This window comes from Octopus sinensis, linkage group LG2, assembly GCF_006345805.1.
Source record: "Octopus sinensis linkage group LG2, ASM634580v1, whole genome shotgun sequence".
NCBI classification, from domain to species: Eukaryota; Metazoa; Mollusca; class Cephalopoda; order Octopoda; family Octopodidae; genus Octopus; species Octopus sinensis.
Window position 1 is genome coordinate 180,176,976 of NC_042998.1, and position 12,998 is coordinate 180,189,973.

Here is a 12,998-nt window from a genome sequence, read left to right on the forward strand (position 1 = left end):
ATATATCGATGAATTTCCATATTTGTAAGTGTGCGTGCCTGTATCTAGATGGCTGTGTGCGTGCCTGTATATACATAGGTGCGCTTATCTGTTAATATATAATGTTCATGTGTGCGCGTGTGTGTGTATGTGTATGTGTATGTGTGTGTGTGTGTTTGCTTTTATGGCTCATCTATATTCTTTTTTCTTAATCTCTCGTCTACACTCTCACTTTCTATTTCGTCCTCGTCATGATTAATTTCATTTTCTCTAATTTTCCTTAATCTCTATGTTACAGATAACAAAACTTGTTCTCCCTTCTCCATTTACTTGTTTATATATATTTTGTATTTTATAATGATTTGTTTTTTTTTTTTTTTCATTTGATTATGTGCGCGTGTTGGTGTATGGTTTCTTTTTCCTTCCACACTATTTAACATTTCATGTTTGTTTCTAAGCTAGGTCTGAATCTAAATCCTGGAGTTCGTTATGTTCTTTTTATATATTCTTTGTTTGTACGTACATAGGTATGTGCGTGTGTATGTGTATGAACGCACGTTGCATATATATATATATATATATATATATAATATATATATATATATTATATATATATATATATGAGCGTGTGTATGTAAGTATACACACACAAACATCTTTATATTTTTGTATGCATAGTTATTAATGCTGATGTCATTGCTATGTTTTTCGTAATCGTTGTTATTATAGGAATTCTTGTTGCTCGTGTCCTTGATGTTAGTTGATTTTACCAGCACCATAGTAACTGCTAAGCTGCCTTACACCACCACTACCACCACCTCCGCCACTACAACTACCAATACCATAACCAGCAGCTTCACATTATCACCCAAAACACAAACACTAATTCTAACACCATTCATCATCATCATTGTTCGACAGTGTTCGAGACAATGGAATTTACCATGCTACGCCAGACTTCACGGTCCATCATGGCATTACGGAGATCCTGTTGCTGGATGCCTGTATCCCTGGAAATTACATCAGAGTAGGAGAGTGTGTGCCCTCTGATATTGCGAGTAGATGGCTTCCAGAGGAGAAGAGTAGAAATTACTTCTTTTTCAGCTCTACAACAATGTCCAGCAAACTGGACTCTCCTACCTTTCACAAGAGATGACACAGGTGGTAGTTTCCCATATATTTGCATTTTTGTTAGATGGCGCTTCCACGAGAGATTTTGAGCTCTCTAACACCATTAAAAGACCACTAAAATCGCTCCTTTCCAACGCATTCCAAATACGACCCAACGACTGAGTGTCTACGTTAGTAGTTATCAAAAGTTACCTTGGAAGGGGTAGATTTTATTTTTTAAATGAACAATGTGGTTCCAGTTTTTCTGTAGAGGGCAAAATGTTGAGGGGGTCATCATAAGAGGAATGCATAGGTCTACAGGATCAGGATAGATTGGGGCTACAAAACAACAACAACAACATGGTCACCATCACTAACAATAGCTGCATATGAACAACAATGAAGAACTCTTTATGCAGTCGGCCGCCTTGTTAGAAATAGCAGCCAAATATCTTTCGAATTCCATCCCACCATCTTGAGAAAGGAAAGACATATTCGACAACATAGTCATTAGTATACAAAAAAGATGTCATAGTCACTTCTCAATTGTCTCAATTGATTAATTGCATAATTAATAATAAATTTGCTTAATTTGATAATACATTGATGTAAACCAGTAATTCCCAAAGTGGGTGGTGGTGTACCCCTAGGAGCGGTGGAAAGATGCAGAGGGGGGAGGTTGAAGAAAAATGTGGCGATAATGGGGTGACCAAAACGGGGCAATGTTTCCGTCACTCACAAGGCCTTCGACGGCTCGAGGCTATAGTAGAAGACAGTTGCCCAAGGTGCCACGCACTGGGACTGAGCCCGGGACCATGAGACTGGGAAACAAGCTTCTTACCCCACAGCCACGACATGTTTTCTTGTTTCACTCATTAAACTGCGTCCATACCGGTGTCCCGTCTTGGAGAGATTTTATTCGAACGAATCGTCACTAGTTCTTTTAAAGCTTCGTACTTATTTTGACGGTCGTTTGGCCTAGCGGCTAAGTTACAGGGAAGCAAACAAACCAATACTGGTTATCAAGAGGTGGTGAGAGAAAACACGAACGCAAAGGCACTGACACATAGATACATATGCACGCACACACACACATACATTCAGACGCACGCACAAATATATATATATATATATATATATATATAATAATATTAGGGAGTAAATCCAAACTTACAGGGAAAAATTAGATTTAGGATTAAATCTAATTTTATAGTATAAATATATATATTAAATTAGAAATAAAACCACTATTCGGCAAATCAAACAGTGAAAATCATAAACCAATACATAGACATAAAATTAATTAATAAAAAATATAAAATATGAAATTCAAAATTTAAATTATTTAAATTTAAAGTTAAAATATTAAATCATTTTTTTAATTTTAACTTTAAATTTAAATAATTTAAATTTTGAATTTTATATTTTATATTTTTTATTAATTAATTTTATTTCTATGTATTGGTTTATGATTTTCACTGTTTGATTTGCCGAATAGTGGTTTTTATCTCTAATTTAATATATACATATATTATACGTTGCAGATGCATTTATGCCTACTTACGCCAACATACAGAGTCATACATATTCGCACATACAGTCACATACGCTCATAAAAAATTTATCATTAATGGCTGGCCTGTCAAGTAATGCGGGGTAAGTATTATGGTTTTACGTATATAGGTTAGGATATAATGTATAATTTTAAAATGGTTATGATTTAATAGATATATTTCGTAATTTTTAACGCTTGTTATCATTAGCCATAAGGACGTAGCTTTAGAAAGCTGCTGTATGTATCTGTATGTGTCTTTGTGTGTACATTTGTGTGTGTATTTGTATGAGCGATTGTTATGCCTATACGTGTGTAGGCGTCTTTTGGTTGTGTCATGCAAATTCTTTTAAAATTATCTCTAGAGGTTGTTGCGTGAAGGGATATTGCAGGGATAAAATTAAAACGGTTTTGTATACGATTTTGTATGTCTATTTATACAATTACTCTTTTGATAATTTTAACAATATTATATTTTCGCCATTAAATAGTTTTTTTTTCCTTTAAAGGAAAATATGCTTTATCATTATTTCAGGATACAATTTGTGGGATTACCATCATATTATATCAAATGGAATGTGGATGTGTGATCAGAAGTTTGCTTCTCAACTACATGGTTCAAGGTTCAGTCTCACTGCGTGGTACCTTCAGGAAGTGTCTTCAGTTATATCCTTAAGCCGACCAAAGCATTGTGAATGGATTTGGTAGACGGTAACTGAAAGATGCTCGTCGTACATATATATAAATATGTGTGTGTGAGTATGTGTGTGTGTGTGTATGTGTGTATGTGTGTGTATGTGTGTATGTGTGTGTGAGTGTGTGTGTGTGTGTGTGTGTGTGAGTGTGTGTGTGTGTGTGTGTGTGTGTGTGTGTGTGTGTGTGTGTGTGTGTGTGTGTGCTTGTTCACGCCCACCGCTTGACAACTGGTGTCAGTGTGTTTATTTAAGAGTTCGGCAAAAGTGACGGATAGAATAAGTACTAGGCTCAATAAGTTCGACTAAATTTCTTCAAGGTAGTGCCCCAGCATGGCCGCAGTCTAATGACTGAAAGAAAATTAAAGACAAAGATAAATATGTAGGCAAGAAGAAAGTAACTCTATATATGGTTATTCAGTGCTATATTTTTACACTAAAAATTTAAGTCTCCCAAGAAAAATACGAAAATTAGTGTGCATAACATACAACTTTGTTAGAATATTTGTTCCTTCTTGAGCTATGCCTGGCTCATAAAGGCCAGTTTCTCGGTTTCCGTGGTGTATAGGTTCCCCACCTGGACGGGACGCCTGACCATCGCAGGTGAGCTACAAGATGCAGAAGGAAAGATTGAGAGAAGGTCGTGATGAAAGAATCAGCAGAAGTTCGCCGTTACCTTCTGTCGGAGCTGCGTTGAGCTAAGGTGTTTCGCTTATAAGCACACACATCGCCCGGTCTGAGATTCGAACCTGCAATCTCTCGACAGCGAGTCAGCTGCTCTAACCACTAGGCCATGTACCTATTTCTTTATTACCCACAAGGGGCTAAACATAGAGGGGACAAACAAGGACAGACATAGGTATTAAGTCGATTACATCGACCCCAGTGCGGAACTGGTACTTAATTTATCGACCCCGAAAGGATGAAAGGCAAAGTCAACCTCGACGGAATTTGAACTCACAACGTAACGACAGACGAAATACCGCAAAGCTTTTCATCCGGCGTGCTAACGTTTCTGCCAGCTCGCCGCCTTGTACCTCCACACTAGGCCATGTACCTCCACACTTTCTTAGAAAGGTGTCATCAAACATTCTACAATCATTTCATGAAAAGACACACAAAGACACAAACACAAACACACACAAAAAAATAATGTGCTGTTAGAAAAACATAGTAAAGGTACTCTTCATACTCGGCGAGTTGGCTGAGAAGGCGGCGAGTTGGCTGAAGCGTTAGCACGCTGAGGGAAATGCTTCGCGGTATTTCGTCTGCGTTACGTTGTGAGTTCAAATTCCGCCGAGGTCGACTTTGCCTTTCATCCTTTCGGGGTCGATAAATTAAGTACCAGTTACGAACTGGGGTCGATGTAATCGACTTAATACCTATGTCTGTCCTTGTTTGTTGCCTCTGTGTTTAGCCCCTTGTGGGTAATAAAGAAATAGGTACTCTTCATACTCGGTTTGAACTTGTAATAAACGTTATGAGCTTCCTCATGTCTTATAAAATAAAAATAGGAAAATTCTACACAGATTCTTTTCTACTCTAGGCACAAGACCCGAAATTTGTGGGGAGAGGGCCAGTCGATTAGATCGACACCAGTGCGTAAGTGGTACTTAATTTATCGACCCCGAAAGGATAAATGGCAAAGTCGACCCCAGTGGAATCTGAAATCAGAACGTAAAGACGGGCGAGCGGATTTAATATATTCTTTTCTACTCTTGTCACAAGACTCGAAATTTGTCGGGAGAGGCCTAGTCGATTAGATCGACCCCAGTGCGCAACTGGTACTTAATTTCTCGACCCCGAAAGGATGAATGGTAGAGTCGACATCGGCGGAATTTGAATTCAGAACGTAAAGACAGACGAAATGGATTTAAAAAATTCTTTTCTACTCTAGGCACAAGACTTGAAATTTGTCGGGACAGGCCCAATCGATTAGATCGACCCCAGTGCGCAACTGGTACTTAATTTATCGATCCCGAAAGGATGAATGGTAAAGTCAACCTCGGCGAAATTTGAACTCAGAACGTAAAGACAGACGAAGCAGATTTAAAATATTGACAGACAATTAGGTAAGATATAACAAATATAAGGTAACTTTCATGATAAAAATAACAATAGTGTGTTACTAATCGATAAAATGATACTGTATGATGACTATGATGTAAAGAAGTGACCCGGAAAGCTTTGAAATTACTCTGATTTATCTACTATGACAATTAAGAAATGTGTAATTAGTGCAAGTGAAATAATAGAGAAATACATCAGTAGAAATAGCGACAGCAACAGGTTAGTGACTGAGATAGACATACAAAAATAAAAAGGAAGAATATATAGAGAGAGGTTGTGAAAAAAAGATGAATGCATTACTTTTGAATACTCAACCATAGCCAAAAGAGAATATGTGTATACATACACACACATGCGTACGTACATACATAGACACATACATACATGCATACATATACACATACATACATATATACATACATACATACATACATACATACATACATACATACATACATACATACATACATAGAGATGTGTGTGACCGCGTGTGTATCGTTGGCGATTTTTTCCCTCCGTCTTCCCTTCCTTGGACTTTTCCTTTTTCTATGTTTCTGACGAAGAGCTCCGCTCGAAACATTAAATCCTCCTTCTTTCTTTCTTTTCCTGAGCGTCCAATAACACTATACTTGTTCCACGTCCTCGCGACGTTGTGTTTTCTCTTTGTGTTTTCATGTTTGGATTAACTATATATATATATATATATATATATATATACATAAATATAAGAGAGTAACCACTATGTGGTCGACTCTAGCACTAAAAATAGATCCGCTAGGTTTCAGCCACAAAGAATTGTTTCCGATGAAAGTTAGCACGACTACTAGCGCAAACGAACAGGGCAAATAAGCATAACAAAAATGTAGATTAGTTCAGGACAATTGTTTCGCTATTAATAAATTATGTAATTTTACTCACATAACATATCTGTATATACATATATATATATATATATATATATATAATATATATATATATATATATATATATATATATATATACACATACACATGCTTATACACACACACTCATAAACTCACACACGCATACACACACACACACATATATATAGGCAAAATTGATACAGGTCACGAAATTGATGGAGGTTGCTGGCCAGCATCGGGTTCTAATTGCTAATAAGCCACCCTTTAATGTGTTTATATATATATATATATATATATATAATGACATACATGAATACATATGTACATGCATACATAGATATATACATATATACAGACATGCATATAACTATATATGGAACTCAGACACAATGCTTCTGCTTTGGAGAACCTTTATCCTCAGTTGTCTAGACTACTGCTCCCAACTGTGGTCCCCACAGAGTGTAAACCTAATTGCAGAACTAGAAGCGATCCAGTGCTACTTCACAAAGAAGATAGACTCAGTAAAACACATGGGCTACGCGGAGAGATTGAGGGAACTTGGACCCCACTCCCCGGAGAGGAGACGCAAGAGATATACAGTGCTATACATGTAGAAAATAATGGAGGGTCTGGCTCCAAATTTCGGAATTGAAATCTACAAAAATCCCCGAACTGGACGGCACTGCACAGTACCAAAGTTTCCATCTTCTCCACGAGGATAAGAACCTAATATTGTAAAAGCTTGGGATTCAAGGGACCACAACTTTTTAATGCCCCACCACAGAACATGAGGGATCTGCTAGATGTAGACAGGGAAGTCTCAAAAAACGTCTTAACAGTTTTTTTTTATCTGCAATTCAAGATGAACCCACATCGTGACAGGAGACACGAAGAAGAGCGGCAATGTCCAACTCGCTACTTCACCGGAAGCAATACTGGAAAAATCCCCGGATTCAGTAAAGGCGAGGTACCAACCTCTGGCTGAAACCGATTAAATATAATATATATATATAATATATATATATATATATATATATATAGATATATATATATATATATATAACTCTAGTTGTGTGAGTGTCTGTCCCCTTCGATTTAGATTCCTAACACCTCCCACATTTTGCGGTGCAGTTTAGCCAAATTCGGGTATCTTATAGTCGTGATTCATATCGAGCCCGTCTGGCTATTATCGCGCGTCAACGATGAGTCTACGATTTTAAAAATAATTTAACATCATTTTTTATTCCATTTTAATGCATAATTTTTCGTGTGTCGATGGCGGCGGAGTTGGCGTCCACGCTCACAGCTGCACCTGTTTGCTTCTCCCCCTTCCCTCCCTCGTGAAGCTGTGGGGAAGGGAGTGTAAAGAAATCAACGTCGTAATGCGTTGTCAAGGAGACCAGCGTTCTTTTAGAACAACGACTTCATGGCTTGAAGACACCAAAACAGAAATGGCTAAGAAAGCCCGAATTGGCATCTATAAGGGAAGTAACTCTCTAAAAATGCTTATATAGTTATTTCCCTTACAAACCCGAGCAACGCCGGGCGATACTGCTAGTATATATATATATATATGTAAGAAAATGCTTCGAGGACTATATTTTAGCAAAGTAGCTACTGGTTTCCAATGTTTTAAGATGATCTAGTCATGGAGATATAAAAACAAAAAAAAGTGCAAAAACAAAAAAGAAAATTAGAATGAAATAAATTTAATTAAATTAAGCTTACATAATGTCAGCTCTATTTTCTTTATGAAGATCACACGGTGCTGTATTACCTTTTTTTCCTGATTATTGTTGGGTAGCGGTTGACAGCAGCTGTAGCTAATATAACCCCCCCCCCATATATATATATATATGTATACTCTTTTACTTGTTTCAGTTATTTGACTGTGGCCATGCTGGAACACCGCCTTTAGTCGAGTAAATCGACCCCAGACTTATTCTTTGTAAGTTTAGTACTTATTCTATTGGTCTCTTTTGCCGAACCACTAAGTTACGGGGACGTAACATACCAGCATCGGTTGTCAAGCTATGTTGGGAGGACAAACACAGACACACAAACGTATACACATACATACATATATATATATATATATATATATATATATTTTTTCTTTAGCACCTCACTCACCATCCACCAAAACGTTACGTTGAATAATAAATAAAAGAACTGGTTACTAGCTTCAGAGCTGGGATTGGTGAAGTCGTTGATGAGCTTTTGCTATCTTGTGTTTATTGTTTGCTGTTTTATATGACTGCATGTCTCCGTCTTTTACTAGTTATAAAGTTAAAATACTTTCCTTTATTTATTTTTGCATCGAGTGCCATTGTACACCGAATAGAAAATAGACTATAATAAGAAATACAATTGGCAATGTGTGCGTGTGTGTATATTATGTATATATATATATATATATATATATATATATATATATATATATCGATAAGTTTTTTTATTGGCCACACAGGGCTGCACACAGATGGGACAAGTTACAAGGTAGAGCTTTTCTTTTGGGGGATGAACAAAGGGGGTGGCGTAGGTTTTCGATCAAGAGGGATCGTAAAAGGGAAGAAAAGAACAAAAAAAAAATATATATTCTTTCAGTTTCCATATATCAAATCCACTCACAAGGCTTTGGTCGGCCTGAGGCTATATAATAGCAGACACTTGCCCAAGGTGTGGTTGCTAAGCAAGCTACTTACCTCACACACACTCACACACACACACACACACACACACACACACACACACACACACACACACACACACACACACACACATATGAATAAAATACTTTGGTTACTTTGCAGAATAGTACATTGCTAATAAGAATAAAGTAAGTTAGAATAACTGAAGGAATGGTTCCTTAGTTTATGTATGTATAAGTACAAAAAGACTTTCCAAGGAAATACAAGGAATGGATTTCATTCCATTCCATAAACTAAAATCTAATGAAGTAAAATAAATTAGAATATTTATGCTATTAGATTTCAGAATTTTCTGTATAGTACTTAAGCATTCTCAGGCGCTAGACGAAGTATTCTTGTACGTAATAACATAAATATTCTACTTTATTCTAATTAATGTTATTTCATTCCATTTCGTGTCATTTCCGTAGAAAATTTGTAGAATGCCTGTATCTGTATATAAAGTAACTAAGGAAGAATTCCTTCATTTCTTCAAGATAATATTATTATTCTCAATGATAAGGCTGCGAGCTGGCAGAACCGTTAGTACGCCGGGCGAAATGCGTAGCCGTATTTCGTCTGCCGTTACGTTCTGAGTTCAAATTCCGCAGTTACGCACTGGGGTCGATGTAATCGACTTAATCCGTTCGTCTGTCCTTGTTTGTCCCCTCCCTTGTGAATAATAAAGAAACAATTATTATACTGAATGAAGTGGTGAGCTGGCAAAATCGTTAGCACGCCGTTTCGTACATCTTCACGTTCTAAGTTCAAATTCTGTCTTTCACTGTCGATAAAAGAAGTACCTGTTGAGTGCTAGGGTCGATATATTCACAAAATTGCTGGTCTTGTTCTAAAATTTAAAATATATACATGCATGTATGTGTAATTCTTTGTTGCATACAATAATCTTTTCAACTCTAGGCACAAGGCCTGAAATTTTGAGGGAACTGATGCACGCAACTGGTACTTAATTTATTGACCCCGAAAGTATGAAACACAAAATCGACCTCAGGGGAATTTGAACTCAGAACGTCGCGGCAGACGAAATACCTATTTCTTTACTACCCACAAGGGGCTACATACAGAGGGGACAAACAAGGACAGACAAACAGATTAAGTCGATTATATCGACCCCAGTGCGTAACTGGTACTTAATTTATCGACCCCAAAACGATGAAAGGCAAGGTCGACCTCGGCGGAATTTGAACTCAGAACGTAACGGCGGACGAAATACCTATTTCTTTATTACCCACAAGGGGCTAAAAATAAAGGGGACAAACAAGGACAGACATAGGTATTAAGCCGATTGCATCGACCCCAGTTTGTAACTGGCACTTAATTTATCGACCCCGAAAGGATGAGAGGTAAAGTCGACGTCGGCGGAATTTGAACGCAGAACGTGACGGCAGACGAAATACGGCTACGCATTTCGCCCGGCGTGCTAACGTTTGTGCCAGCTCGCCGCTTTGCTTTAGCATACAATAATCTTTTCTACTCATTATGAAAATAATTTAATATAGACAGAGAAACAAGCGCTTGTCACTGTAACATTCGAAGTTACTGTGTTTGCATTTATTTCAAGCGCAGAGCAAGACTTATGCTTCTTGGCAAGGTGAACAACCCGCGGTCTTTCGTTCTACAAATAGTGCTTACATGTTCGTCAGCGTAATGAAATATGTGACTTACATAGCTTCCTTGTTCAGAAGGAAACACAAAGGATGCTGAATAGGCGGAAACAGTCGCGGTAATCCGCTCGCTCGTGTAACTCCTTCCTTCGAGGTTTAAGGAGGAGGCGGAGTTTTACACTTACTATGGTGTTATTTGTCTCTATCATCAGAGAATCCCACGACTGCGAGATATTACATGTGTAATTTTTGCGCTCAAAAGGTGGTCGTACTTGATAGCGAGTCGATAGCCACCGCAAACACACACACACACACACACACACACACACACATTTGTGTGAGTAGAAATATGTGTGAGCGTATGTCTATCTACATATACAACGTATATTTATTTGCACGCTCTGTGTATTTGTGCGCTTGTATCCATTTATTCTATTTACATCACTCCAACTTCCTGTGTTATTCCCTCTCAAACACAGATGCACAGAGAAATTGCTTGTGGGGAAAACAAACATCCACAGTTCAACGCAGTTTACAAGCATATACAAACTCACCAGCATTCACACACATTCGTACACAACGCAGACACAATCACACTTATACTGATGTAATCAAAGAATTTATAAGCCTTGTAGTACATAATTTATTACATGGAAGATTTAAAACTTGGCACAGTAAGATTACATGCCGAATATGTTGTGTGCAGTTTACTGAGTGTATGTACTATTTAACTGAAAGCTGGTTTAGATTAGTATCTGATACTAGCGACAGCATCGGGTTAGAAGCACTCTTAAAACCTGTCTCGTTTATATTATGCATATTTTCAAGGGACGTCGTAGATTTACAAAGTATCTTTTTTTTCTTTTGCACCTCACTCACCATCCACCAAAACGTTACGTTGAATAATAAATAAAAGAACTGGTTACTAGCTTCAGAGCTGGGATTGGTGAAGTCGTTGATGAGCTTTTGCTATCTTTTGTTTATTGTTTGCTGTTTTATATGACTGCATGTCTCCGTCTTTTACTAGTTATAAAGTTAAAATACTTTCCTTTATTTATTTTTGCATCGAGTGCCATTGTACACCGAATAGAAAATAGACTATAATAAGAAATACAATTGGCAATGTGTGCGTGTGTGTATATTATGTATATATATATATATATATATATATATATATATATATATATATATATATATATATATATATCGATAAGTTTTTTTATTGGCCACACAGGGCTGCACACAGATGGGACAAGTTACAAGGTAGAGCTTTTCTTTTGGGGGATGAACAAAGGGGGTGGCGTAGGTTTTCGATCAAGAGGGATCGTAAAAGGGAAGAAAAGAACAAAAAAAAATTTAAAATTAAAAATTTAAAAAATAGATAGATAGGTAGATAGATAGATAGATAGATAGATAGATAGATAGATAGGTAGATAGATAGATAGATAGATAGATAGATAGATAGATAGATAGATAGATAGATAGATAGATAGGTAGATAGATAGATAGATATACATAGGGACAGGTGTGACTGTGTGGTAAGAAGTAGCTTGCGTACGAACCACATTGCTTCGGATTCAGTCTCACTGCGTGGCACCTTCGGCTGGTGTCTTCTACTATAGCCTCGGGCCGACCAACGCCTTGTGAGTGAGTTTGGTAGACGGAAACTGAAAGAAGCGCGTCGTATATATATATATAGGTGTGTGTGCGTGAATGTATGTGTTTGTGTCTGTGTGCCCCCCCCCACCAAAGCTTAACAACCGATATTGGTGTGTTTACATCCCCATAACATACATATATACACACACACATATATATATACATATACATACACACACACTCACACACACACACACACACACACACACACACACACATATATATATATATATATATATATATATATATAATTTTTTACTTCTTTCAGTCATTGGACTACGGCCAATCTGAAGCACTGCCTTTAGTCGAACAAATCGACACAGGACTTATTTTTTGTAAGCCTAGTACTTATTTTATCGTTCTCTTTGGCCAAACGGCTAGGTTACGCGGACGTAAATACACCAACATCAAGCGATGGTCTGGAACAAACAGACAGAAATACACACACACACACACGCAAACATAGTTAGTGGGCTGTTATATGGCTAGATGTATGTGTGTGTGAGGGTATATATGTGTATATGCACATGTATGTAAGCATATGGATATGAAAATAAACAGAACAACATACAGACGGTTAGGCATATAGGACTTAAACACATGACCATATATAAACACACACTTTACTTCACACAAGGACACATATAGAGACACGTGTCCACACATATGGAGATGCACATCCATACATACAAAGATGGTACATAGTTGCAAAACCATACACACACACAGACATGCGC